The sequence below is a fragment of the Microtus ochrogaster genome, chromosome 4 (genome assembly GCF_000317375.1).
Source record: "Microtus ochrogaster isolate Prairie Vole_2 chromosome 4, MicOch1.0, whole genome shotgun sequence".
NCBI lineage: Eukaryota > Metazoa > Chordata > Mammalia > Rodentia > Cricetidae > Microtus > Microtus ochrogaster.
In genome coordinates, this window is record NC_022011.1 from 31388271 (window position 1) to 31403650 (window position 15380).

General features: G+C 42.2%; 1 long non-coding RNA gene and 1 pseudogene across 1 annotated transcript in view; both read right to left on the minus strand.

Annotated features, from left to right (window-relative positions):
* LOC113458512 overlaps positions 1-12240 on the minus strand; it is a 14965-nt gene extending 2725 nt beyond the window's left edge. Inside the window, exon 1 of the long non-coding RNA XR_003378876.1 lies at positions 12124-12240. This is a non-coding gene — a long non-coding RNA (uncharacterized LOC113458512). The remainder of the gene's footprint in view (positions 1-12123) is intronic.
* Positions 1-15380, minus strand: part of LOC102000297 — a 59094-nt pseudogene that overhangs the window by 24403 nt on the left and 19311 nt on the right.

The following is a 15380-nucleotide window of genomic DNA, read 5'->3' on the forward strand; positions in this document are numbered from 1 at the left end:
TTTTTTAGATTAATTAATTTTTATCTATTTATTTATTTATTTAAAGACTATCTTTTCTCATTTTACATAGCAATCCCAGTTCCCACTCCCTTCCTTTTTCCTCACTGAGTTTCTGACTGCCAAACAAAAATGCCTGCAACAATGCTGAACTGCAACCACAGCGTTAGAATCCATAACCTTACATTTTGATTCTTTCTTGTTTCTAGGACGAGCACCTGATGGATGACCCTGCAAACTGACTTCTTAACTTAACTAACTGAGACAGACACTACACGCTTGGAGGACAGGCACAGGAGCAGCCGGTTTTTATGAAGTTGCTTCCAGGGACTAGGAACCACTTTTTCTTTACTCCTTTCATAAACTGAAGATTTCACTAGCTGTAGTCTTACCCTTAGGGCATCTTGCTAGGCTCCAATTCCAGCACAAGGGTCTTGTCTATAATGGTACCAAACTCCTTGAAAATTCCTGCCTGATTCAGCACTTGACTGCCACCTGAAAGTACCCTTTCCTTCTCATTTACTTCTGCCCCAGTTACTTTTCTTCACTCTAGACCTGAATGAGTCATCAGTAATTACCATCCAACAGACTCGATACTCCATTTAAGAAATTAGCCTTTTATTTTTTAATTCTGCCATGCTATGTTTCTAGACCATAGGCAGTAGAAGACAAACAGAAATTGGTACCTAGACCCACAATTACCTCAATCACTTGGACACCAGCGTAAGAACACAATCATCAACGAACAAAGCAATGTCAGACCAGGTTCCTGCTATCCTAGCACTGCAAGCCCTGAAAATTCTAACACAGCTGAAGCACAAGTAACAGACCGTAGGACCAACTTTATAAAGGAGGTAGAACTGCTTAAAGAAGGGAAAGAATCCCGGAAAGAAAGCAGGGAAAGGATAAATGAACTATTGGAGAAAATGAATAAATCCCTACAGAAAGTCCAAAAAAAAAAAAATGTGAAGGAAATGAATGAATCTTTCAAGACCTGGAAGTTTAAATAGAAGCAATTAAAAAAAAAACACACACACAAACTGAAGGAATTCTGGAAATGAAGAACGAGGTAATCAAGCAGAAGCTACAGAGGCAAACTTAACCAAAAGAATACAAGTCATGGAACAGAGGATTTCAGGGTTTGAAGATATGATAGAAGAAATAAATATATCAGGTAAAGAAAATGTTAAATCTAAAAATTTCCTGGAACAAAATCCAGCAAATCTGGGACACTATGAAAATAGGAAAAGGAGAAGAATCTCACCTCAAAGGCCCAGAAAATATTTTCTAAAAATTAATAGTCAAAATTTTTCCTAACTTACAGAAGGACATAGACACAGGAGAACACAGCCCATAGAATCAACTCAGCAGGGCTCATAGTGCCTTCCAGAGAGTGAACCATCAATCACTGAGCCTGCAGGGATCGGCACCAGGTTCTCGGCATGTATGTTATGGTTGTAGAGCTTGGTGTTTTGTGGGACTGCTAACAGTGGGGATGGGGAGTGTCTCTTACTCTTTTGCCTGATCTTTTTTTTTTTTTTTTTTTTTTTTTTTTTTTGGTTTTCGAGACAGGGTTTCTCTGTGGCTTTGGAGCCTGTCCTGGAACTAGCTTTGTAGACCAGGCTGGTCTCGAACTCACAGAGATCCGCCTGCCTCTGCCTCCCGAGTGCTGGGATTAAAGGCGTGCACCACCACCGCCCGGCTTGCCTGATCTTGGAACCCTTTTCCCCCCACTGCTTCATCCAGTCTTGATATAAGGACTCGTGCCTGGTCTCATTGTAACTTGTTATGCAGGGTTTTGTTGATGTCCCTGGGATATGTGCTCTATTCTGAAGGGATCTTCTGAAGAAATGGAGAAGGCTGGGAAGAGATAGAGGGGAAACTGTAGTTGGAATATATTGAATGAGAGAAGAATAAATTTTTAAGAAGAGAAAGGAATGTGGACACAGTGAGGGAAGAGTGGACCAAGACTAAAACTCAACAGGGCAAACAACTAACAGATCCTGTAGCTCTGTCTCACACAGGTGGGGCTTCCTTCTCAGAGGCCTTACAGAACTCCATCCCTGGAAATTTCCATGCCTCCCGTTTGCTACTTCCACTGCCTTTACGCAGCTCTCCACGACAGATGTCTCATAGCCTGGCGTCTCAATATCCTCTCATCTCAAAATAATACAACACTGACTTCATTTTCACAACTTCAAGCCATGGACTCTCACAGGATCCCTAAGGGTTTCTGACTCTGTCAAACACAGATGGGTGCAACAGTGCTGAATTCAATCAAACCACGGAGGAAGAACCTATGACCTATCAATTTTCTATCTGTCTTGTTTCCAGAACCAGTACAACCTGGATTATGGCCCCAAATTTAGCTTCTAAGTTGTGATGGATGCTACCATGCATGGACCAGTGTTGGAGAAGGTTCTCTATGAAGTCGTTTCTTGGGATCAGGAATCAAGCTGCCTATTCCTTCCATAAACTGAAAGCATTGATGGAAGGAGCCTTATCCTGAGGGTAACTCCCTAGGCTTCACAGACCAAGGACATTCTCTTTAATGGTGCTAAACTTCCTGAAATTTTCTGTATCTTCTCCATCACAGGACTGCCACTTTGAAACTACCTAGTGCTGTTCTCCTCCATGAAAATGACTTTTTATTTCTTTCTGCACAAGTTGTTACTTTTCCATTGTAGACTTGATTGATTCATCAGTAATAAACACCAACAGTATCAAAACTTTGTCCAGGAAATCAGCCAATTACTTTTTAATTCTGCCTTACTCAATTTCTCAGAGAATGAAGAAAACAAGAATGATTTAGGGACAAAATATTATATAAAGGGCTGGAGAGATGGCTCAGTGGTTAAGAGCATTGCCTGCTCTTCCAAAGGTCCTGAGTTCAATTCCCAGCAACCACATGGTGGCTCACAATCATCTGTAATGAGGTCTGGTGCCCTCTTCTGGCCTGCAGACATACACACAGACAGAATATTGTATACATAACAAATAAATATTTAAAAAAATATTATATAAATTACCTCTAGCTAAATTTTTCATGGAGTCTATTTCCCACTGAAATCCTATGACCTCAAGCTCTACTATCTTCAGGGAATATATCTCCCACTAAAATCCTATTTTTCATAACCCTACAAAAATAGCCAATTAAGCTCTGTGTGCAGCTTTTGCCATCTAAAGTCCTAATATCTTCAATATTACTCCAAAAGAGAACATCCCATGTTCTACCTGGCAACAAAATAACTTTTGATGTACTATATTTTGTTATAACTTGCTTGCTTCTTGCTGTGATTAAATTCTCTAACCAAAGCATCTCAAAAATGAACAGGTTTACTTGGCTGATATTGCCAGATCACAACCCATAACTGAAGGCTTCGAATAAAGACTCTTGCTAGGAACTGAAGATAAAAAAAAAAAATCAGAGAAATTTTGCTTACTGGTTTTCTCTCTTGCTTGGTCACTATCACAAGCTCAGACAGTTTTTTTATGCATCTCAGGCCCACTTGCTTAGGGTATTGCAAACTCAGTGTAGAACCTTTCCACATCAATCATCAAACAAGAGTTTCCCACAAGCAAAGTAACCAGTGATTCTGATCTGTGCATAACCTCAATTGATCTTCTCTCAGATGATACTAGGCTACATCATGCTGATAGCTGAAGCCAATTAGGAGAAAGAGACAATGATATATGAAAAAGTTTTAACAACACAAATTCAATACATTAACCATATCAATCACTGAAGCAGCAATAAACCAAACATAAAGATAACAACTGGAAAACACAGATATGTCGAGAAATGAGAAGTGAGCCTCTGAGATCAAGAAGAGGAAACCATAACTGTCTCTTGCAGAAAGTTCCCAAACCAACAAACTCAAGGAACTCAAAACATAATATAGTAAAATTTCTGAAAACTTGAAGTTCCATCGTTTCCCAGAGAAACAACAATAAATTTAGATGACAAGTAATCAATGACACAGATGACACACTGACTAAACAAGACAAAAAGATCTATCCACAAATATGTATCATAGTCCTCAAAGCAGGAACAACAAGAGTCTAATCAATATCAATCACAAGAAGTCACTGGCCAGCTCTCACCCTGTGCACTCAGGTTCTGTTGAAAATGCCATGGTGAAGGAGAGCTGTTCCAACAAAACTGAAGACATTCTCTCGAAGTCATCTAATGTTTGATTACTAAAAGGATTTAATTCTCTTAGAATAAAGATAAAGGTATTTTTTATGATCCCTTGAGCATCCTAAAATGATCTTTTTTTTTTTTTTCAAGACAGGGTTTCTCTGTGATTTTGGAGCCTGTCCTGGAACTAACTCTTGTAGACCAGGCTGGTCTCAAACTCACAGAGATCCGCCTGCCTCTGCCTCCCGAGCGCTGGGATTAAAGGCGTGTGCCACCACCACCTGGCTCTAAAATGATCTTATAACTGATAATTGCCTGTAAGTCTGCATCGGAGTCAGGAAATGAAAACTTTTCCGAGACAAATGCAAGATAACAGATTTTTATAGAAACAGTGTATGATCTGTATTATTTACCTAAAGCAACATGTTTTGCTGATTGCTTTAGGAACCAGAAGAACTTCTGACATTCTGTCTATGTTTGTTGTGAGACAGAATGTGTTCGGTGTATATACAGACAGACTGTTCCATGTGTATACAGACAGAATGTGTTCCATGTGTATACAGACAGAATGTGTTCCGTGTGTATACAGACAGACTGTTCCGTGTGTATACAGACAGAATGTGTTCCATGTGTATACGGGTGCCACACAAGAAAAGAAACATTCAGATTCCCTGGATCTGGAGTAGCAGGTGGTGATGAGCCTTCCAACTTGGGTTTTGGGATATGAACTCAGGTCATCCCCAAGAAGAATACATACTGTGCCATGTGCCCAGCTGTGTGGAATGCTTTATCCAATCAAATAAGTCTTTCACAGATTAACAATAACAACAATAACAATAAAACCTAAATAAACACAGAGGTATATAAAGAATCCATGGGCACATGAAGAATCAATATTAAGATTTTGTGTACAGTAACTTAGCAGCATGAACTGAATACAATTCAATTTCTGGACAGTTTCTAACAGGATAACTTATTCCAAAACCACCTGCCAAATGGAAACACTCAGAACTTTCAACAGGATTATGAAAAAAATACACGTATTGACACAATGTGACTTCTTTTTTTTATATTTATTTACTTATTTATTTATTTATCTATTTATTTATTATGTATACAATATTCTGTCTGTGTGTATTCCTGCAGGCCAGAAGAGGGCACCAGACCCCATTACAGATGGTTGTGAGCCACCATGTGTTTGTTGGGAATTGAACTCAGAACCTTTGGAAGAGCAGGCTCTTAACCTCTGAGCCATCTCTCCAGCCCCACAATGTGACTTCTATACTTATCACAAAGCTACAATATTCAAGAATATGCTCAATATTTGTGAAAGAATAAAGAAAGAGCTAAAAAACAAAAGCAGAGGGCCGGGCGATGGTGGAGCACGCCTTTAATCCCAGCACTCGGGAGGCAGAGGCAGGCGGATCTCTGTGAGTTCGAGACCAGCCTGGTCTACAGAGCTAGTTCCAGGACAGGCTCCAAAACCACAGAGAAACCCTGTCTCGAAAAAAAAAAAAAAAAAAAAAAAAAACTTGGATGGAACTAGAAAAAAAAATCATCCTGAGTGAAGTAACCAAGACCAGAAGACAAACACGTGTGAACTCACTTCTACGTGGGTATTAGCTGTAAAGTGAAGGATTTTCTTCTACCATCTACAGATACAGAGAAGCCATTCACAAAGAGGGCTCAAGGGTGCACACAAACACATGGCTCTCCCTGGAAAGAAGAAATAGAACAGATTTTCTGGATAGACTGGGAGTAGGTACAGAGGGCGGCAGGGGAGAGGAGGTGAGATGGATGGAGGGAGAGAGCATGGGGAGAGACTACTGGAACTGGGGGACATTTGGGAGTCGATATGAAGAAAACAGTGCAGTCTCTGTTATATAGCTCTCATTGGTTGAACCACTGTCCTTTCTAACTCTAATAGAAGCAGTAAAACTAGCTCTTTGGATATTCCTTGGATTATATGAAAATGACCCTAGAGAGGACTCATGGGAATGCGGGGATGAGAAGCCTGAACAGCTTTGTAAAACCAGGCATAGCTTTCAGTACTGGGACTGGAGCACCAACCCAGCCGCAAAACCTTTGACCTACAATTAGTCCTACTTGCAAGATGCTGGATTTCTGGTGACTCAGAACTTGTGGGAGTAGACAACCAATGTCTGCTCTAATTTTAGGCCCATGCCATCTGAGAGAGCCCATGCCAAACACTGCTTGGATGTCTAAGAACTTGAAGTTCAATAGACCAGAGATCTGGGTTAGAACTAAACAAGACAGGGAAAAAAAAAAAAAAAAAAAAACAGTTGGTGAGGCATGCCTTTAAACCCAGCACGCAGGAGGCAGAGGAAAAAAAAAAAAAAAAAAAACAATCAGCGAAATGATTCCTAATGATACTCTGCTACCACCATTCCTCCAATAGTCAACATTCCCAGGTCCTTTGCAGCAACATGGTCACATCTGAAGCAGCATTTTGTTCAAACTTTTTTCTGTTGCTGTCATTAAATTCTCTAACCAAAAGCAACTCAGATAATGAACAGGTTTATGTGGTTGATACCCCTAGGTCACAATCCCTCCTTGTGGGAGATTAGGATAGAAACTCAAGCTAATAAGTGAAGGCAACACATGAGGAAACATGATTTCCTGGCTTTCTCTCTTGCTTAGTCACCATCTCAGGCTCAGCCATCCCTCTAATCCAGCCCAGGACCACTTGTCTAGAGATACTGACAACTCAGTGGAAGAGCCTTCCCGCGCCATCTCTCTCGGACACTGTAACCAGATGTTCTGATTGGGCACAACCTCAATTGATGTTCTTTCTCTCAGATGACTCTAGGTTATGTCATGTTCACAACTGGGACTAAATAGGAAAAACTGAAGATAATACACAAAAAGGTTTGTTTTTAAGATCCAAAGTCCATGTATTAATCATACCAATCATTTAAGCAGCAAACACTCAAACATCAAGATAGCAACACAGAAATGCCAGGAAATGAGAAGAGGCAAACCTCTAAGATCAAAAGGAGAAAACTAAAACTGTCTCTCTACAAAAAGCTCCCAAATTAATAAAATCTCAAGGAAATCATAAGAAATTTCACAGACACAAAACTGATAAAGCTCCATCATTTTCCAGAAAATCAATATAAATAGATTATAGTTAATGCAATCAACAGCATGGATGGCACCACTGACGAAACGGGACACAGAGACAGAGGTATAAATGTAGATCACGGTCCTTTAGACAGGAACTCTAAGAGTCTAATCAAACTCTGAGAAACCACAGCCACCTCCACCTCCTGTGCACTCAGTTCTCTCCCTTGCCAATCACAGAAAATTGGTTGGACAAGGAGGTTTTCCCACGAAAATTAGAGAGATTTCCCTGAAGCCTTCTGATGTTTTAATTTTGTAGAAAATAGATTTGACTACTAGAAGGATCTCATTTTCTTATGATAAAGAAAAGGATGTCTGTTAGGATCACTTAGACATCATTTTGTCTTCTAGGATAGAAGATTGCCTGTAAGCCTGCATCAGTGAGGAAATGAAAACTTTTAAAAACAAAATGCAAGATAACAGATTTTTAAAGAACCCGTACACACCTAAAGCAACTGGCTTTGGTCTAGTTGCTTAATAAGTCACAACAAATTTGCAAACAATTTTATTACAATTTTTGTATATGTTAGTGTATGAGAGAGAATGTCTTCTATATGTATACAGGCGATATACAAAAAGAGAGGGTGTCAGATCAACTGGCTCTCAAATAGTAGATAGCTATGAGTCTCCCAACATGAGTGTTGGTCTCTAAACTCAGATCATCCAAAAACCTAAATAAAAAAAGAAATAAATGATCCTTGGGGGCATGATGCATCAATATACTATGCTATATATGGTAAGTTTGCACCATAAAGTGAGCAGGATCCAATGACAACATCAAACAATTTATAATAGGAAAGCTGATAATAAAGCTACATTCCGAAAGGAACTTCCAGAGGTGGCACGCACAATCCTGACATCAAGCTCTGTTATAGAGCTACAGTAATGAAAGCAGCTTGGTACTGGCATAAAAACAGAAACGTAGACCAATGAAATTGAATCGAAGACCCTAATATTAATCCATGCAGCCATGAACACCCAATTTTTGACAATGAAGCTAAAATTATACAATAGAAAAAAAGAAAACATCTTCAACATATGGCATTGGCATAACTGGATATCTATATACAGAAGAATGTAAACAGATCCATATTTATCACCATGTACAAAACTCAAGTCCAATGAATCAAAGGTCTCAACATAAATCCAGCCATGAACCGTAGAGAAGAGAAAGTGGGAAGTCGCCTTGAATGCATGGCCACAAGAGACCACGTCCTAAATATCACAGCAGTAGCACCGATACTTAGAGCATCAATTAATAAAGGGGACCTCCTGGGCTGGTGAGGTGGCTCAGAGGTTAAGAGCACTGACTGCTCTTCCAGAGGATCCGGGTTCAATCCCCAGCACCCACATGGCAGCTCACACCTGTCTGTAAGTCCAGTTCCAGGGTTTCTGACACCCTCACATAGACACACATGCAGGTAAAACCAATGATCATAAAATAAAAATAAATTTAAAGATAAATAAATAAATAAAGGGGACCTCCTGAAAGGGAGGAGCTTCTGTAGGGCAATAAGACAAAACAGCAGCCTACAGAACGGGATAAGATCTCCACCAACCCCACATTGGACAAAGGACTGATATCCAAAATGTATAAAGAACCCAAGAAACCATACATCAAAATACCAAATAATCCAATTTAGAAAAAGGGGGTACAAATCTAAACAGAGAATTCTCAACAGAAGAACCTCAAATGGCTGAAAGACATTTAAAGAACTGCTCGCAACTTAGCCATCAGGAAAATGCAAATTGAAATGAAACTGAGTACCATCTTACAACATCAAAACACCAATGATAGCTTATGTTGGAGACATTGTGGAGTAAGGGAACACTCCTCCATTGCTTGTGGGAGTACAAACTTGTACAGCCAATTTGGAAATCAGTGTGGTGGTTTCTCAGAAAACTGGGAATCAATCTACCTCAACCTAGCAATACCACTCTTGGGCATATACCTAAGGGATGCCTATGGATACCATGAGGACATTTGCTCAACAGTCAGAACCTGAAAACAACCTAGATGCTCTTCAACTGAAGAATGGATAAAGAAAATACAGTACATTTACACAATGGAGCACTGCTCAGCAATAAAAAACAATGACATCTTGAAATTTACAGGCAAATGGATGGAACTAGAAAAAAACCATCCTGGCCCAGCAGTGGTGGTGCACGCCTTTAATCCCAGCACTTGGGGGGCAGAGGCAGGCGAATTTCTGAGCTTGAGGCCAACCTGGTCTACAAAAGCAAGTTCCAGGACAGGCTCCAAAGCTACAGAGAAACTCTGTGTCGGAGAAAAACAAAACAAACAAAACAAACAAACAAACAAAAAAAAAACAAAAGAAAGAAAAGACCATCCTGAATGAGGTAACCCAGACCCAGAAAGACAAAAATGGTATGTACTCACTCATAAGTGGATATTAGACATAAAGCAAAGGATAACCAGGCTACGGACCACAACCCCAGAGAAAACAGATCATGGGGGGTGGGGGAGAAAATAGGGAGGGGAGGGGCAGCAGGGAGGAGATCAGGAGGGTAAAGGAGAGAGAGGAAAAGGAAGGAAGGAGACATCTTGAAAGACGGAGTTATTGTGGGGTGAGGGAAAGACCAGGCACTAGGGAAACTCCCAGGAGACAAGGGTGACCCCAGCTAAGAAGCTAAGGAATCATGGAGAGAATACCTAAACTGAACTACTAACCTGCTCTGCCCATGTAATCAGACTGATGAACCTTAACTGTCATCAGGGAACCCACATCCAGTGGCCAATGGGGGCAGAGGCAGAGCTCCACAGCTAAGCACTGGGCCAAACTCCTGGAGTCCAGTCATAGAGAGGGAGGAGCACTGTTATAGGCAGGGTTGTCAAGACCATATGAAGGACACCCACAGAAGCAGCTAACTCGATGACCCCAGATGGATACCTGGGCGACTAGCATGGGACCACATCGGGCCCTCTGAATGGAGGCGACAGATGTGTGGCATGAGCAGCTTGTGGGGTCACTGACGTGACCTTGTCCTTGCTGAGGAGTGGACGTGAGGGGGAGTAGGCTAGGGACGGGAAACTGGGATTGGAATGTAAAATAAGATTGTTTGAAAGAAAGAAAGAAAGGAGGGAAGGAGGGAAAAAAGCAGGGAGAGAGGGAGGGAGGACAGAAAGAATGAATAAATTCTGGAAAAAATAAAGAAATGGCAAGCAGAACTACTCACAGGGGGGAGATGGAAAGAAATAGGGAGCTTCTATGAAGTCAGCAGAAACTACCCTACAATGGGTCAAATTCAGGAGGAAGCTAATCCAGCAGTGCTCCACAAGAACACAGAGTATGTCTGGAATGTTACTGACTGAGCCTAAACTGGCCTTGGGACTGATAACCACAGCTCCAGGAGGTGAGAAGGGTTGGCTTCTCAGGATCTGAAGGAACCCCTCCACAAAGGCCCAGGTCCCAGACCATTACCAGCTATACATTTTGGGTTTTAGAGGAGTTGTTTTTTTCTCAATACATCAAGGCCTTAGGTAAAGTAAAGCTCCCAATACCTAGCCCCCAGGCAGTCAGTCCCTCATTCAAGAAAGCCCCTTCTAGGGGCTGAAGAGGTGGCTCAGAGGTTAAGAGCACTAGCTGCTCTTCCAGAGGTCCTGAGGTCAGTTCCCAGCACCCACATGGTGGCTCACGACCATCTGTAATGAGATCTGATGCCCTCTTCTGGCATACAGAAATACATGCAGGCAGAACATTGTATATGTAATAAATAAATCTTTAAAAAAAAAAAAAAGAAAGAAAAGAATGTTCCTTCTCCCATCCTGAGGGCTAAAGGAAAGCCTTGCTTGACCGGGCCAGTCCTTAACACAACAGTTTTACTTTTCAAATTGTTGTCCCCGGCTGTCCAATTTCACAGTCTGAACAGCGCTTTTCTCAAGGACAAAGCTGGAAGTTTAAGGCACACCAGGCCCCCGGTTGGCTGTGACCTGTGGTGCAGCCTTAAGCAGCTTGTTAGAACCCTCTTTGAGATGGAAATGGGCCTAGAGGCTGGTTATCAGTCAGGGGTGTCTCCTTTGTAAAGGTTTAGAGCCAAATGTCTGGACAATCCTTTTAAAACAGCTTGCTCATCTCTCCCAGGCCTGGTTAGCAGACACTTATGTTTGGGGTGTTTTAGAAGCAGCCCTCTCGCAGATACATTCTACTTTGAGACTTACTACCCAGCCAGCATTATTAAGTCCTTAATGTCACCAAATCCTACTCTTTTTTTTTTTGGTTTTTCGAGACAGGGTTTCTCTGTAGCTTTGGAGCCTGTCCTGGAACTCCCTTGGTAGACCAGGCTGGCCTCGAACTCACAGAGATCCGCCTGCCTCTGCCTCCCGAGTGCTGGGATTACAGGCGTGCGCCACCACCGCCCGGCCAAATCCTACTCTTAGGACATCAAAGCGAAGTAGTGGAGTGCTACCCGGCACACGAGATGCCTTTTACAGCCTCCACAAAATTAACTGTAAATGGACCTCACACGTAAAGGTTAAATGCAAAGTGATGAATGTCTAGAACATACTAGAGAAACCAGGCCTCTCCGAGTTAGGCAACCCGCCTTCCATGGCTGCACCAAAAGCGCATTGTTGTTGACTCCAAACACGGTTCCACACACAGCTCCCTGCGCCCATCGCTCTGCACGGCTGCAGCCCACAGAGCAAAGTTATTCACAGGACTGTGCCTGGGTCCAGGGAGCAGCAGGGACCGCATGGGAGCTCACAGGACAAGGAATACGACTGCAGATTCCTTCCCACCCGGCCCTCAGGACCCGCCACGCTGGAACCTGGATCTCCGCAACTGATCTTCCCGATCTGGGGACAGCAGCCCCTCGCTCACCATGCCGTGGCTTCCTGTCTCGCCCATGCTCCTCTCCCAGCTCCCTGCAGCGGCACGGGCAGCACAACACGCGAAAACCCTGGCTCCAGGTCCTCTGCAGACCTCAGCGAGCACCGTCGCTCCCGGAAGGGCTCCACACGACTTCTGACTGGCAGTTCTGCCTGGGCACCCTGATTGGTTGGTGAGGCTTGAGTGACAAGAGTCCCGCCTTTAGGGTTATCTAGTGCTTAAAGACACAGCTCCAGTGATTCCTCAGGAAACCTTCCACCCCGACTCAGACCTCAGACCACCCCAGGCCAGCAGAGATTTGCACTTCAATAACTGTTGCCCTAGGCTCCAATTGCTGACTCTGCTGTCTCCTTGAACTCCACGGGCACGCCCCCTTCTTAAGCCTGGGTGCAGTGTGAACAGGTTTTAAAGCCTTTTCCTCAAGAGGGAGCGGAGTGATTCCGTCCCACAGGTGGAAGGTTGCCAGAATATTAGCAATTTTAAAGAGAAATTTAAGGACACAAAAGATGTTTATTCTGTGGCTTCACTAAGAGGTCAGGTGAACTGAAGGTACTTTTTATGTGAAACAAAGAAAAAAAAAAGATAGATCTGTCTCCCACAACAGGGCTGGATGATGGCTCCATTGTTTTTAAAGTTTTCTTCCGGAATTCAGGGCAAACTCTTGATAAATGAAGTATAGTCTTAGGATAAATTGAATATTTAGAAAATAATGAAGTTAGGAATATTGTCTTTATGAGTACTAGCCAGCACTTTGAGTGTTAGCCAGCTCATCTTCATCAATGGGCAGGTGAAAGAGAAACACAACTCAGGCTCTCTACGTGAGCAGGACTGGTAAATAACAATCTCTCCATGCATGCAGAAAGTGGATTTATGAGAATATCTCACAAGCTGTGGTCCCGCTTGTCCAACAATGGGGTCTACACAGGGGAAGTTGAAGACTCCAGTAGTTCCTCTGTCCATGAGGCTGGATGTCTCAGCTGGTCTTCAGTATGCACCAAAGTTCCAAAGAGTAGGCTCTCCTGCTAGTAAGGGGATGAACTTGGTACCCAGAGCTAGGGCGGGGAGGCAGAGAGAGAGAGCTTCCTTCTTCAGTATCATTTATATCTATAGGCTGTTACTAGAAGGAGTGATCCGGATTAAATGCCAATCTTATTCTTTGTTTGATCTTTGTGTGTGTGTGTGTGTGTGTGTGTGTGTGTGTGTGTGTGTGTGTGTATTTGAGACAAGGTTTATCTTTGTAGACCTGAAACTCACTCTGTAGTTCAGACTGGCCTCAAACTTAGAAAAGTCGACTGCCTCTGCCTCTTGAGTGCTGGAGTAAAAAGTGTGCACTGCCACCAAGGTGCTAAAGATGGATCTCATATCCACACCAGTGATGCAGATGAAAAATGGACCTTTTATCTCAAAATCTTTAAGAAAACACCCACACAGGAAGGTGTACCCACCCAATGCTTTGAGTTTCAGTTATTCCAGAGTTAGTCAGTTAGATTACCAAGAGTAGCCATCAGGACAGCCAATTCACAGAACTGAGAAGGACTTACCTGTAGAAGGCAAGGAAAGCATGGGAGTCAATTCCAAAGCAATGCTTTCCCTACACAAACGAAGGATGGGGATTTCACTTAGGAGTCTGGACATGCACATGTAGAGTTCTGCTATTCCTAAGCATTCCCAGTTACCAAATCCACATCTGGACGTGATCACGATGTAAAAGCAGGGACATGTAGGGACTTTCTTACCTCAAAGTCATGTGGGAACATGTATAAATTATAAAAATAATGGAAAAAAGTGCCTCTAACATGTTCATCTCATACCACAAGATATTAGCTGAAAATCAAGTAAATGACACCGGAAAATCAGATTTCTTTGAAGCCTGTACTACGTGTACTTTGATCTACATGACAGTTGTGTCTGGATCAACGCCACAGTTCTCACAGATACAAAAGTCATACAACACAAATACAGGAATTTAAGGAAAAGTCACCTACAGCACTGTGGCCACTGCTCTTAGATGTGTGGGTATGCTGAGCTCTAATAACTGCAGAACAAACTTGCTCTTGCCTCTGGAGCAGGCTTGCTTGGAGGAAGGCCACAGCTGCTTCCATATAAGACCAGTCTGTCTCTGAGACCAGTCTCTGAGACAGCTGCAGTCTGTCTCAAAGTTGTGATATCATTGTAGAAAATCCCATTCTTTCCTTTTTAAATTTTTTTCTAATTTTAGTTATATGGTGTTTTTACTGAACATGTCTGTACACGGTACCTACAAAGGCCAGAAGACAGCAAGAGATGCCTGGGACTGGAGTTACAGCAAATGGTTAGCTACCATGTGGGTTCTGGGAATAGAACCTCAGGAACAACACCCAGTGGTCTCTCCAGCCCCCCTTTTTTTAAATTGAATTATTTAATGCTTTCTCTAACTAAAACATATTACATCAATTTTCCCTTTTGGTCCTCCTGCCATTCCTTTTCACATTCTTCCCTTCTGACTTCTTCCTTGTTACAGATAGATATATGAATACACCCTGCTGAGTCTGTTTTTGGTATTTGTACATATGTGGTTTAAGGGCTGACCATGTTGTACTTAGCGAGCTCATCCCTGCCTGAGGATAATCCTCTCACCTGAAAGAGAGTTCTACTTTTCATTCAGCATGGAGGGTCTAATGCTAACCAGGCTGCCCTGTACAGGAAACATAATCAAGATCAGAATGTATGGATTGGAGAGCACTTTAGCAGTTAAGAGTACTGAAGAATCGCTTCCATTCCCAGGACATAAAGAAACTCACTACTATATGCTGAACTCCAGTTTCAGCAGTTCTGACACCATCTCTTGGCCTCCCTGCCATGAATGGTGTACAAAGACCTGTGTACAGAAAAAAAAATCATATACATAAAATAGTGACTGATATTAGATTTGTAAAAAACAAAAATAAAAAACCCACCATCACCACAATGACAACAAAAACATAAAAAAGAGATGACTTGCACCATAAGATTAATTTTTCACACTGTGTGTGGTAGTGAATTCTTTTAATACAAAACTTCAGACACAGAGACAGGAAGATAAAGATGAGTTTTAAAACATGAACTACATAGATGAAAGCAACACACACATACATCATATACACAATGTTAAAAAAATTGAATGGCAAAGAGCACAAAAGGTGCAGGACAATTGTCTTAAAGTCATTTCAGCTGAGCCGGGCGGTGGTGGCGCACGCCTTTAATCCCAGCACTCGGGAGGCAGAGGCAGG